Source organism: Herpailurus yagouaroundi, unplaced genomic scaffold (assembly GCF_014898765.1).
Source record: "Herpailurus yagouaroundi ecotype Mexico unplaced genomic scaffold, PumYag 29, whole genome shotgun sequence".
Taxonomy (NCBI): domain Eukaryota; kingdom Metazoa; phylum Chordata; class Mammalia; order Carnivora; family Felidae; genus Herpailurus; species Herpailurus yagouaroundi.
This window is the reverse complement of record NW_024412377.1, coordinates 32,280,860-32,296,172: the sequence shown is the minus strand read 5'-3', so window position 1 is coordinate 32,296,172 and position 15,313 is coordinate 32,280,860.

Sequence of the window (15,313 nt, the reverse complement as noted above, 5' to 3'; positions counted from 1 at the left end):
TTTAAATACCACATTGGTGAGAATATTTTTGGAAAAGTAAGCTTTCTTATCATTCACTTAAGGCACATTACAATGTTCATAATGAAAAAGGGTAGTGCTAATTCTATGTCTATTAAAACTGCTAAGTTGATTTTTAACAATAAAGCCAACACAATAATGTGCAATAGTATGTGCCAGACACTATTCTAAGGACTCCATCTCTTTATATGTATTAACTAGATAGAGGATTAAATTAGATAATTAAACATGTTAATTGAATGAAGCAGATCCTCTCATGATCCCATTTAAAAATCAGGACATTGAGGTACAGAGAACTTATTCGGTTGCCTCAGTCATCTAATGGCAACTGGAGAAGCCAGGATTCAATTCGGTTATTTTGATTCTAGATCCTTCTTTCCTTCTCTTCCTTTTACCAATATTATTGAGGATATATGCCACCCACAGGAATACCTAGATTGAAAAAAACCCAATACCTTTCTAAAAGTCTATGTGGGAAGCAGACACACAGACCGAATACGGTGTAATCATTATTACAGTGCAAGAATAGAAATAGTGAAAGTTGTAGAAATATGTGCTGTGGGGGGAATGACAAGAAAGTGCAAAATGGACTTGAGGAAGTTGGATCAAGCTTGGCAAAGGAGGTAACAAATAGCTGTGTCTCAAATGTTGCAAGGGTTAAGTGCATTTTCACCAAACCACAGATGCTTGGTGTACAGTATGTTTAGAGAATCTGCCCGTAATTCTTCATAAAAGCACAGCAATTGTGTCTGCACATATGTGCACCATGACTATTACATTGCTCCAGGTTCACTTGCAGAAAACAGAAACCACCTGAGCTACTTTAAATAGAAAGACTTAACACAGAGAAATGGGTGGTTTTAGAATCATTAGAAGAGCTGGAGTGATGGGGCGCCTGGGTGGTGCAGTCGGTTAAGCGTCCGACTTCAGCCAGGTCACGATCTCGCGGTCCGTGAGTTCGAGCCCCGCGTCGGGCTCTGGGCTGATGGCTCAGAGCCTGGAGCCTGTTTCCGATTCTGTGTCTCCCTCTCTCTGACCTTCCCCCGTTCATGCTCTGTCTCTCTCTGTCCCAAAAATAAATAAACGTTGAAAAAAAAATTTTTTTTAATTAAAAAAAAAAAAAAAAAAAAGAAGAGCTGGAGTGCGGTCCTGGGCCAAGCTTCCAGGAATGAGTATCACAAAAACATCGTAGAACTGGCCTGCCGAAGGAATGACGTCCTTTGTGACGACCTGTAAGTGGGGGACATTTCCTTCAGCTTGGGAATCAGGAAGCTGCCACCTGCCTCTTGGTGCCTCGGCAGCAATCCTTGGATCAGAGTCACCACCACAACCACTGGTTCTAAAATCACACCACCTCTCATCCATGCCCACAGAATGGATTCGTACTCTCTTAGCCATGCAGCAAGGGACCAGTCACTGCACCTTCTCCTACAGTAGTTGTAGAAATCCAAATGCCTCCACCACCAGGCTGGCCAGCAGGAATACCTGAAGTGGTGAAGAGTGGCCTCTATGTCACTACTCCTCAAGTCTGAATCGCATTTGGATCTGAATCATATTTGGAAATTTAGCTGCAGGGGAGTCTGAGTATCACCATTTTTGTCCTGGTTTTGCATTATAGGAAGTTACACCGAAAAGGGTTAAACAGTTATTGAGGGAATTACTCTGCAGTATCTACCTCATGGCAGTTTCTATCCAGGTAGCAGAAAGATAAATGGAAATACATGCCTAGAATTCTTCATCTTGTGAGTACTGATCTCTTCAGTGTAATCATCTTCACATGTTATGGACTGCTTTTGTTTTTTATTTTTTGTTTTGATGATGATGATTTGTTTTGATGTCTCTTTTTCTTAACACTTGTTTAGACTCCTATCTTGGATTTGTTTTCAGAGCTCACATTTTCATTATTGAATAGCATTGATTATGATGAATAGCTGTCCAATGAAAGTGAATTTGAGTACTGGAGATAGTACTAAGTAATGGCGAATAAGGTAGATTTTCTTACTGAATAATACTATTTACATCGACCACGTTACCAAGAACGTAACACTTTCAGCCAGAGCATTGTCAGAGTGAAGAGAACAGTCCTTGTGTGACAGTTCAGGCCAAGTGCCTCCTTTCTGACTACCTGCAATGTCTCAATCATTAACTCAAGTATTTACTGGACATTTAACAGGTGCAGTGCCTGTGCAATATGTTACAACGTTTAGAACTTATATTTATGTGTTGCTTTATAGCTCTTTTACAGAGTGTGTATATTATCTTATTTAATATGCATGACCGGTTTGTTTTTCAGAAAGAAACTGACACCCAGAGACTTTAAGAATGCCAACCAAATGAATAACTACACTGGATATTTAATTTTGTATAATTAATTCCATCTGACCAATGGCATTCATATTCCAAGATTGCACCAATTTTGTTTTTCACTTGTGTTTTTTGACATGTACAGTTTCTGGGTTGTGTTAGAAATTAGAGAATTCAGACTGAAGATCTTGTTACTTTCCCGTGAACCATATAGAAAATGCCATATTTTATCACTAATGGCTATCATCTTTAAATGTTAAAAAGCTTCCTTGGAAAAATTTTTATAGAAGGGATGCCTTACATTTCACTTTCCTGACAATTCATTGAACAATATATTTCTCTCATTCAACAATGAGTCTACTTTATAAACTTTACAAACCACACATGAAACCTTTATTTTACAAGTGCACTCATACATTTAATTATGGCAGAGCTGCCATTGCATATATAATTTAATTGCTATAGGTGCTGAAGATTTTATATTCTATTAAATTCATCTATATTCTTTTGTCTTGTTGCACTCCTTTGACTCATTATTATTATTTATTTATTCTACCAGAAGGGACAAAACCATGGATGAGTTTTTTTCTTATATTTTGATAAATCCTAACTTTTACTAAGCAAATATTTTAAAAATTGAATTTGCATACCAACTGCCTCATTTCTGATCTTTTCTAACTGACTTTTCCACTGTTAATTTTTTAAACTTAAAAGTTAATATAATTCTAGTTAGACAATTTCTGAGTCTTTTTTTGGTATAAAGTACCCCTGTACTCAGAAAAAACAAAGATAAATCTCTCTGTTTTAAATCTTTTGATTCATCCATCATCCAACCATCCATCTCATTTAACTAGAACCCAGTTTTCCTTATTTACTCTTGTAGTGATTTGCAGTACTCTAGTTTTATTAAAGGACAAATGGCTGTAAAATATAGAAATCTAGTATCTATAAAATAGACTATAGAAGTTCCAACTAAATGGAAACCAGTACAAACAAAACAAGAAAACCAAGGGCCTTATGCAAGTGGTATACCCTGTATAAAGGAAAATACAAACTTGCCTCTGTTAATAAATGTCAAGTACAAAATTAGTGGAGATGAAGAAATGACACTATGTACTTTTTCTCACTTGGTTGATACAGACAATGACCAGAGTCCATCTAGTGTTTTGAAGAAGTGAATTTGCTTTCTTAGGTACAGACAACCAGAAAGTGGTGATATGATGGAAAAGTTAACATTTTCCTGTTCTACTCTCACTTATGAATTGAAATCTGGGCTGTAGTCAGTGTGGGATAGTTTTCTGGTGGTATATGTAATGACTTGCTCGGATGCCTGCCCAGGGTCCCCATAATTCCACACATCTGGGGGCACACAGTCTAATCCTAGAGTTTGTGATCAACTCAGTCCCCAGTGAGGAGGGATTAAACAGTTTAGCACCTTAGCTCAGCATTATAATACCAGCAAACACTTGTATGTTTCCTATGTGCTGATGCTGTGCTAAACTAGTACATACATACTCCCGTAATCCTCACAAAAAACCGATGAAGTTGGTACTATTATCTTTATTTTCTAGATGTGCAAACTGAAACATAGATAGTGTAACATGCCCACAGTCACATATCTACTAAGTCACAGTGCCAGGATTCAAACCCAGGCAGGCAGGCTGGGGGCACCTGGGTTGCTCAATGGGTTAAGCATTTGGCTTCAGCTCAGGTCATGATCTCAGGGTTCATGAGTTTGGGCTCCACCTCTGGCTCTGTGCTGACAGCTCAGAGCCTGGAGCCCGCTTCGGATTCTGTGCCTCCCTCCCTCTCTGCCCCTGGCCTGCTTGCACTATGTCTCTCTCTCTCTCAAAAATGAATAATGGTTAAAAACCAACCAACAAAAAAAAACCAAAAACAAACCCAAGCAGGCTGTTTTTCAGGTCTAGGCCATTAACTGCTATGTCATATGCCTCCTCTGTATTGTACTGCTTTTTCATTAAGTCTATCTTTTTGGTCTTGCTCTTAACGTTTTTTTCTTTTTGCCCTCTGTATGGTAGCTGTGCTCTTTCCTGATTATTACTACTAGTGTTGATAACAATTTCCACTGTTTTATTATAAAAAAATAAGATATTTGCACATGAAAGAGACTTTATAATCTAAATACATAGATCAGCTGATCCTCATAATAATAATATGGAGAAGTGAAGGTGAGTATTGTTATCTCATTTTACACAGATGAGAAAGAGACTTAGAGGCATTGTGCTTTGTTCAAAATCATGTAGGCAACAACCCGTAAAGTTAAGACTTGAACTCAGATGTTCTCATTGCAAGTGCAAGGCTCATTGACCACACTATCTCTTCTCCCTATGGCATAACTTTCTCAGTGTAGGGTTTCTCTGTGAGGTCCCTCCTCTTCCTTTAGTCAGCTGACACAGAGACTGCTCACTTCTTCAAGGGGTATCTCTCTTCACCCAGTCGTGTCTCAAATCACCAATCAGAATCCGGTGCAACATTCATGCGAGAGATATGCCCAGACAGCAGCAACGGGTCATTTTGTTTCACCTTCTACTGTTCATCCTTGCAATCTCAGCCACCTGATCCTCTCCTGCTTATTCCCAGCTTGTTTTAGCCTTCCCAAGGTTTGCGAGGGTTTGACTGATTGATAGACTCCAGGAAAGAGAGGCCTGTAATAATACCATTCAAGGCCTGCCAGGTTGTTACTGAGCTTCCTGACCCGTTAGCCTTTCTTGTGAAGGCTTTTCGTCATCATGAGTTTGTTCCTAATAAATTGGATTTACTTTGTTGTCTTTAAGAATGCGACTTTTAGCAGTTAATGTTTACTTCAGAGCAAAAACGTTTACTTCAGATTTAAAAGAGAGATTTAACCTCTCCAACATGACAATTATTTTCTAGTTGATGACGTTTCTCATGTCTCCATAAAATCACCCACTGCTTATGCTGACTAAACAATTTGGTGGCAGTGCAAGGGAGGATAAATGGCTATTAAATGTTGTATAAAACAAAGAAGCCAAACAAAGAATAATAAGCACAAAGGTGTGGCTGGTCGGCGTCTGCAAAAGAAGCTGGGTTGAAACTCTGGCAAGTATTCTGGCTCTGAAGACCTGAGTGTGCCCTCTTAAACACATAACATGCATGAGCTTTGGCAGCCAATTTTGTGAGTCAGTTCTCTTCACAAACAGATTGAATTTTGTTTATCATCTCTTTGCAGTAATTCCGGTCAGACTACACATGACAAGTTGTGACAATTTATCAACAGCTCAGAAAGAGCCACAATCACTCAGGGAGCACCGAGAAAAGAGAAAACTGAACATTGAATAAAAATTATTTCTAGAGGTCACAGAGGTGTGAGTTGATAACCATGACTATAGATCTGATGGTACCCTGTCGGCACTAAACCCTCTTCATATTGCTTCAGAGCACTTGTCCTGATATCTAAGCTTGTTTAAAAGATTGTAATCTTTGCTTGCATGACATTCTCCGGATGTGACAAGAAAACACCATGCCTTTCACCTGGGGTGTCCTACTCCATCAGAAGATACTGTGAAAATATACCTAATAACATATTGTTTATGACCATGGGGCATAGAAGTCAGGACATAGATTTGTAGGCAGACATCCACTTCATCCCATCTATTGTAATTCTTCATATATACGCTCACATTTTGCATAAGTGGGGTCTGTTTTTTCCTTTTTTATAGCATATACTTATGTTCCATTGTGTATGTAACATGTTATTTCCTTCTATCACTTGCAAATCCAGTCTTTTGACTGACTTGTCTCTTTGTCCTCAAGTTGGTTTTCTACTTATTTATAAAGCTCTTCTTCCATCTTTAGTTCTTATTGAAGGCCTTTCTGTTTTCTTCTGTTTCTCAGATTCCTTCCTATTTTTCTTTAGCTTTTCTCTGCATCAGTTAGTACCGAACTAAAATTCAATAAATGTCCCCAAATTAATTTGTGATATTGTTACATATATTTAATTTTCTGGTAGTTAATTCAGTAGCCAATTCTTTATTTCCATATGACTATCTCAGACAAATTCCTTGTTTTCTTTTTATTTAAAAAAAATTTTTTTTTATTTTTTAATATATGAAATTTATTGTCAAATTGGTTTCCATACAACACCCAGTGCTCATCCCAAAAGATGCCCTCTTCAATGCCCATCACCTACCCTCCCCTTCCTCCCACCCCCCATCAACCCTCAGTTTGTTCTCAGTTTTTAAGAGTCTCTTATGCTTTGGCTCTCTCCCACTCTAACCCCCCCTTTTTTTTCCTTCCTCTCCCCCATGGGTTTCTGTTAAGTTTCTCAGGATCCACCTAAGAGTGAAAACATTTGGTATCTGTCTTTCTCTGTATGGCTTATTTCACTTAGCCACACTCTCCAGTTTCATCCACGTTGCTACAAAGGGCCATATTTCATTCTTTCTCATTGCCACGTGGTACTCCATTGTGTATATAAACCACAATTTCTTTATCCATTCATCACAAACTCCTTGTTTTTAATTTCCCTCATTGACAATAAATTTCCCTTCACACAATATCCTGTAGGAAGATTGTCCCCTTTTTTCCGGTTGCTGATTTCATGCTTGAGATTACCTGTGATACTGTTTACTAACACTGAGTAGGAAACTAGTGATTTTTATTACTTAATATAACTATAATTCTTCAAGGACTTCAATTTATCTCAATTTACCTCATGTGAAATTTGAAAATCACTCCACTTTACCTCATGAAAGGTTTCATAACTGTTGTGGAGCAGCCCCCAAACTGTGAGTTCACCAATTCTTAATAAAGATGGAGTCTCTGTATTTCATGCCTTTAGATACTCAGTTGCTAAGATACCCTGTCAAACAATCCAGCAACTCAATAGGGAATAAAGAGCCTTGTTTTTGCCAAGTCATTCCAGTCAAAACAGGTAAACTGTAATAAAAATATGGAAGATGATCAATGAACTCTTAAACCCTACAATAATGTGGAAAATTGTGATCTGTGCATATATACATTTTCTGGGAGAAGATTGATTACTATTGTTAGATTCCTGTTGCCTTGCACAGTGCTTAGCACATTTTTGAGTCTGAGGATATACTAGATGAGTGAATTAGGAATAAAATAAGGATTCCAAAAACATTCTCCTCATTATTAAAAAAAAAATTAGGAATATTGAGAGCCATATTTCTTTTTCTCTTTGAATTTTACCTGTATAAAAACCTTTTTAGTCTCTTTTTCTTGGTATTTCTAGGAGGTAGATATTGGAAGTACTGAATTTATCTTTCATGTTTCTTGTCTTTCATACTTTTTAAAAATTTTTTTAAATGTTTTTATTTATTTTTGAGAGAGAGAGAGATGGAGTGTGAGCAGGGGAGGGGCAGGGAGAGAGGGAGACACAGAATCCGAAGCTGCTCCAGACTCTGAGCTGTTCAGCACAGAGCCTGACGCGGGGCTCGAACCCACAAACTTTGAGATCATGACCTAAGTTGAAGTCGGGTGCTTAACTGACTGAGCCACCCAGGTGCCCCTTCTTTCATACTTTTAAATTATGTATCCCATTATGATACGTTCTGGAAAGTTCATCAGCTCAGTCTTCCAGCTCACCAGTTCAACTTCCACTGTGTCTTTTCTACTATTTATTTATTTAAAGACTTTAATTTTAGTTTCAACACAATTTTTCCATGACATTTATTATTTTTCTCATTAGCCTGACTTTATTCTTTAGACTTAATGGCCTCTTTTTGCTTATCCCTCTCCAGAGATTTTTCATGGTCTCTGGTTCACTGAGGTTCCTTTGTCTTGATTTTTAATGTATTTACGAATTTAAAAGATGATTTTCTATAGTTTTAGAAACCCAAAATGATAAGAGCTGATGGAGGTAAGACACTTTGTGTGTCTACCATGTTCAGGTAGAAGTTCTTCCATTTTTTCCTAAGTGTCATATGAAGTCAATGATCACTCATTCAAAAGAATAGTGTTTCTCCTTATATTGCCAAGATTATATAACAATGTTTTTAGGTCAAAAATAAAGAAAAAAATCTAATGAATAAAAGCTAAATTACCTGTAATTCTAATATTAAAAATTACTACTATTAGTGTTTCGAATAAATACTTTCATTTATCAAGACTTCCCTATGTTGTTTTTGTTGAACTCTGGGGATGGAGGGTAAGAAGTGTGGTGAGTATCCAGGAACTGTGGAAAACACTCTTTAAGGTTAAATTAATGGAGGAGACACTCTAATGTGACTTACAAGGAGACATTCTCTTCAGCAAAGTAAGTATACTTTTAGAGTTGGGAGTGGGACAAGGAGGATGCATAAAATTGAAGAGAGCTATCAGAAGGAAATCAACTTTGTCAGTGCAAGATGTCTTTGATTATTATTATTGTTGCTACTGTTATTATCATTTTGGTTTTCAGTCAACCAAACAAAAGAGTATCAGAAACCTTGCACAAGATAACCCCAACATCATGTCTTCTCTTATCTATGGGAAACTTCCCCTTCCACTATCCCATACCACAATGAGGGAAAGAATCTCTGTAGAAGGATAGTTATGTGAAAAGTTTCATGTAACTAGCACAGTAAGCTAGGAAAATTTCTAAGTTACAGGAAAACTTGGAACTTGCTTACCACTTGGTAAATAAACACAGCTCTGTTTGAAGGAGGGGACGTAGGAGGGTTTGGGACTAGAAGAAGACACTAAAAGGAATGAGGTATTGGTGGAAGAGGATAGCAGGATATGAGGTGGGGATGTATAGACCATTCTCTACTAACTTAGACGACATCCATGTGGGGATCCCTAGAGATTCTGAGTACACCGTGCTTGTATATGGTGCTTTGGGAGGAACTAGATAAACTAAAGGTGAAACGTCCTTAGTTTCATCTTTCCAAACTCACTACAGTTGGAGTCAGCTACTGTGAACCTAGAATAAAGAGTTGATTGAGACTTATTAGGGTATGTGTTCACATGGCAGAGGGATGTGAACAGACTACATCTCTTACCTCCACCTGGTCAATGACCGACAGGTGTTCAATGATGAGGGTGGGGCCAGCAGGGAAGCTGGTTTTTGTTATTATGAGACTAGAAAAGCAGTAAGACCCATTTCTTATGCCTGTAGCACTTTTATGCCCCATTGTTTGCTTAGCTAATTCCCACCCTTACTTCTTGTCCCCACTGAGGTGCTTCTTCTGGGAAGGTTTCTTTCAGATCAGATAATGCTCCTTCTCTTCTCTCCCTTTTCCTTGCCTGCAGTTAGGGTGGACTACCTCTGTCTCAGCAGACTTTACATTGCAATTGCCTGTTTATTGTTTGTATTCCCAGACTGAAACATATGAGGACAAGAACTTTTCTACTATGTGCACGATCACACTCGGGACATCCAACTCCGTGCTAGCAATATAGCAGATGCTCAGGTTGCTTTGCTGGCAGTATCTGTTATTAAAGAACTGAATAATAACGATAGGTAACACTTGTAGAGGGACTACCACGTGCTAGGCTGGATTCTAGAAACTTCACATATATTAACTCATTTAATCCACACAATAGATAGGTAATACTTTTTATATATAATAGAAAAACTTGTACTACATAAGTAGGTACTATTAGAAAGGATTTAAGCTTTATTTATGAGTAGACTAAGGCACAGAAAAGTTAAGTAACTTGCCAAAGGTCACACAGCTAGGAAATGGTAATTCAGGATTTTAATTCAGTTGATCTAGTACCTGAATGTGTGTTCTTAGCTACAATATTATACTGCTTCTAAACTCAGGTATTCTCTACCCCCACTAATTTGAAATAATTTTTTTCACTTAAAAGAGACGTATTATCCTTGACAACTCTGACGTAAACATAAATATCCTCCCAAGAATGACTTCAGAGGTCAGGAAAGAGCCAGTTTAGGACAACTATATTTGCATGCCGGAGGACAATTATTTTCCTGTAATGAAGTTAAAGGAAATCACTTACCAAATAAGATGAAAGATGTGAAACAGGCTTGGGTTTTTTTATTACGTTTCTTTATTTTTGAGAGGCAGAGAGAGACAGAGCATGAGTGGGGGAGGGGCAGAGAGAGAGGGAGACACAGAATCCGAAGCAGGCTTCAGGTTCTGAGCTGTCAGCACAGAGCCTGATGCGGGGCTCGAACCCACAAACCATGAGATCGTGACCTGAGCCAAGTCAGACACTCAACCTACTGAGCCATCCAGGCACCCCTGGGCTTGGGTTTTTTAATATTGTTCTTGACAAAGAGATTGGATATTGTGCACCTGGAAGTATGAATATTGCTAGGTTTAATCTGGGTGTGGATAATGTCTTATAGCAGAAGTTGAGGGATTGGCTTACAGTCTTAGTTTGCCTTTCAAGTAAAATGGTGAACTTGGCCAGATTAATTAATTTCATTGTGCCCAATGTAGCTCCTCTAAACAGAGCCCTCCATGACCAAACTAGAGCCTGATCTTTGACCTCAAAGACCTGATTTTTGACATCAGTTCTGCTCCTTCTTTCAATTGCCCAGCAAGAAAGTCAGAGTTCCTATCTTAAGTTATTTTTAGTGGCAGCCCTGTGAGCAACCCAATCTCAGAAACACTGAGGACCAAATGGTTGTCCGTGTTCAAGTAGTAGAACTGAGGATAAATCCTTCCAAGTGATTTCTGGAGGTTGGCTGCTTCAGAAGTGGATAGAGGGTGTTGAGGTTATCAGGATGCTTTGGGTTAAAGTAATGGGAAATTAATGCAACCTTGCTTATACTGTATAAGTACTTTTTAAAAGTTTCACATAACCTCCATGGGTAAGGTAGGCATTAGGCTTGTTATACAAGGCCTCAAACTTTATTTCTCTGAGATTCTATTACCTTTATTCTATTCTCTTTCTTGTGTTTTATCTTCTGGTTGCTTGAAGGATGGTGGCAGTAGTTCAGATATCTCATTTAAATGTGAACTTGTATGGAGGAAGAGGAGTCTATTTCTCCTGTCTTTCGCCCTGGTAATGAGGAGACTATTCCCAGAAGTGCCCCAGCTGACTCTCCTCATGTCTTTTTGGCTGGAATTGTATTAAATGTCTATTCCTAAGCCAATCACTGACAAGGAAATTGGATTACCATGATTGGCTTAGAGTCTGACAGTTTTGCCAGTTTATTAGTTGCTTTTGTGAAGAGGCAGAGCTCTGATGTTCCCTACTTTACCATTTTTGGCGATGTCACCCTAGCTTTCTGATTGGCTTAGATTAATCAACATTTACCCTTGGAGCTGGGGATGCATGGAGTTATTTTTAGAAGAGAGAGAATCCAGACGAATCAGGCTTAGCAAGGAGAAGTGGGCAACAGTGTTTACTATGAGAGATGATTATGATAAAAGAGTGGCATCATGAAGGAAGGAAGTTGATTATAGAGGTGGAGAGTATCTCTGGACAAGGAAGGTCTTGGGCCAGAACAGTGAAAGGAACAATCCACCAGTGGAAAAGACAGCAGTGTCTTTGGAAGAGGACAAACTCAGGTTCCAAGTCTGCCTTATCTCCCTCCAGATACACTAACGTGGGGAAGTCAGTTAACTTTGTTGTATACCAGTCTCATAATCACAATGGGGGGGGGGGATAATAATTTCCCCATTTTTGAATGGATGTTAAAGTGATATAAGAAATGTAAGATGTCAAAGGGAGCTTGGTGCATCATAGATGGTTATCTTTATGCTGATGATGTGACTGGCCCTCCTGGAACAGAGAGACTAGCAGAGCAAACTAAGTAGGGAGTTACTGGAAATTGAATGACTGTGGTGAAATCACAGTACTCAGCCTTAATTGAGTGCTTTTCACATGCCAGGGATCATTTACTGATTCTACTAACAAGTTGTTACTGAGTGCCTACAGTGTGTCAGGCCCCGTTGCTGGCCCTGGAGATACAGCACTAAAATACAAGAGACAAACACCTTGGCGCTCAAGGAGTTTACAGCCTAGTGGGGGGAAAACAGACACAAGTGAATGTAGAAAGCATTTTGAATGTGAGAGTGCTGAGTGCTGAGAGGAAGTATAAGGCAGAGAAGGAGGATCGAGAGGGCAGAAAGATAGGGCAGGAGCGGGGGAGGAAAGTTTAAACAGGGTGTCCACAAATGTCTTCCAGAGGAAGATGATGTGTGAGCAAAGAGTTGGAGGATGTGAGGGAGTAAGCCATGTGGTCTGAAGGAGAAGGTCTCCAAGCAGAGGGAGCAGTAAGTGGAGTGTGCTTGGAAAGTTCAGAGATGAGCAATGAAGAAACTATGGCTGGAAAACAGAGAGCAAAGCAAAGATAGGAGATGAGGTCAGAAAGGTGGCAGGTGAGATCAGGTGGGGGAGTTTGTGAAGCTTTGAATGTGATTTTATAGATTTTGGACTTCATTCTGAGTAATACAGAGAGTTGTGAAGGGTTTTCAGCAGAGGAATCGTTATTTTCTTTCACTCTTCTTTTGAGTCTCTTCTGTTTGCATTCTCTTTATTGTAAATTATTTTTTACAATTAATTTTTCTGTCAGTCCCTCCTTAGTTCCTAGTCTTTCAGTGAATATTAATATTTCCTGCACATGTAACAGCTGTTTTCTCCAGATTCCTAGACATCCTTCCTCTGCCCTGAGACTACTGTGGAGTGGTTTCGCGGTATGTCAGTAGTCTCATTTCATTTACCAACAAGGTGCGGACATAATCTCTGCCTCCTTTTGCCCGAGAGGACCTTTAACATGTGCTAAAGGAGGTTAGTCCTCGGTTTCTGGAAATCCTTAGGAGACTGGTACTTGTTAAAAGCTGCCTCCCAGCCCTTGAGCTGCCTGCCAGGCTAGAGCCTGTGTTGGGGTTGGCGGGTGCTCCCTGTCCTGGTCTTCTCCATGTAACGTGCTGCCTGCCTGATGGCACTCACCAACTGCCTCACTCTAGGCGCCCCTCTTTTGTATTGTTAGCTGCCTTTCTTTTTTCTTTTTTTAAATGTTTATTTATTTTGAGAGAGAGCACACACAGGCTTGCGAGCAGGGGAGGGGCAGAGACAGAGGGAGAGACAGAATCCCAAGCAGGCTTTGAGTTGTCATTGCAGAGCCCCATGCAGGGCTCGAACACATGAACCATGAGATCATGACTTGAACCAAAATTAAGCATTGTACGCTTAACTGACGGAGCCACCCAGGCACCCTGTTAGCTGCCTTTCTTAACAGATTTCTTCTGGGGTGTGCAGGATTGGTTTTTGAGTGAGATGATTTTATCTTTCCTTTTTTCTTTTGTGCTCACCACCTCCTTGGCTAGTGGTTTTCTCAATTGTCTCCATCCAGGTCTTGGGCCTTCCAGTCTAGAATCAGGTTTTAATGGATTGGGGCTCCTGCTTTGTTGTGAAATTTGATATAGTACAGATCCAGTTTGGGAGCCAGTTCTGAGCATGGGGTCATGCTTTGTCAATCAGCTTTCCTGAGTCCACAGTTCATAAAGCCTTGGGCTCTGGATGAAAGCAGTTTTATCAACCTCTTCCTATGAGGAATGAGGAGGGGAGGATGGGCAGGAGGGAGTACTTCCATGCCAGGACCTAGCTTTAAGCAGTGAATCTGGATCCTATCCCTTGTCTGCTGTGAACGTTAAGTCTTCCTGTCACTATCATCTCAACTGCCTCTGCCTGTTTCCAGACTTCAAACCCTGGAGACTCTGGGCTTTAGCCATATTCCCTGCTTTGGGTTTCTGTTTCACTTCTAGTACATAACAATGTTTATTTTGTTTTGAAACCTGGTTATATATTTTGGATTTTCTCTTTTTACATTTTTCAATTATTCTTTGGAGGCAAAGTATGAAGTTAATTCACCATCTTGACTGAAGTTTTCAAGTAGATTTTTAGGTAGAAATTTAGAATGCTAGGGCCACCTAGGTGGCTCAGTTGGTTAAGCATCTGACTCTTGATTTCAGCTCAGGTTATGATCTCATGGTTGTGGGAGTCATGAAGCCTGCTTAAGATCCCCCCTCTCTCTCTTGCTCTCTCTCCCTCTGCCCCTCCCCAGCCCATGCTCACATTCATCCTCTCTCTCAAAAAAAAAAAAAAAAATTAAAAAAAAAATTTACAATGCTAATTGTGTCAGCAAGTTGTATAACCACTCCAACCATAATTTTCTTACATGGATGTCTCAATCTACTTGGGTTGCTACAACAAAACACTATAGACCAGGTGGCTTAAACAACAGACATTTATTTCTCACAACTCCAGGGGCTGGGAAGTCCAAGGTCAAGGTGCCAGCAGATTCAGTTCTTGGGAGAGTCCTCTTTCAGGCTTGTAGATGGCCACCATCTGTCTGTGTGCTCCCATGACCTCTTCTTTGTGCGAGGGCAGAGGAGAGAGAGAGCATCTTATCAGGACACAAATCACATCAGGAGAGTACTACCTTCATGACCTCACCCAAACCTAATTACCTCCCAGAGGGGTTAGGACTTCAACATATGACTTGTGGAGGGACACATTCACTTTATAACATTGGAACATCACTACATTACTGTTTCTAAGTTTGCTTCAGATCCATTGTTCAAGTAAATTCAATAGGTACATTGATAACAAAGAGTACACTGCTAAAACAGTTTTGGTAAATTCTGTATTAAACAAAATCAAACATATTTTTCCCTTGAAGTACTTTATGGAGACTCAAACATGTATATGTGCATTGTGTGTTACTTATAAGGAGATTAAATATGCATAGTCTTCCAAACTCATTTCAACATGACGTTTTTTCATGCCATGCTTATTAATGTATCCCAGAAGAGTATTCCATGGGATACAATGTGGAAACTGTTAATATTGACCAGACAAAAATATGTTTATATATTTTTATATATGTATGAATATGAATTTGAAAGTAAATATACATATATGTATGAATTTACATATATATTCTGAGTATCTAGAAAAGAATTGTGTGCTACTGGCACAAAAACAGACACTCAGATCAATCAATGGAACAGAATAGAGAACCCAGAAGTGGACCCACAAACATATGGCCAACTAATCTTTGACAAAGCAGGAAAGAATA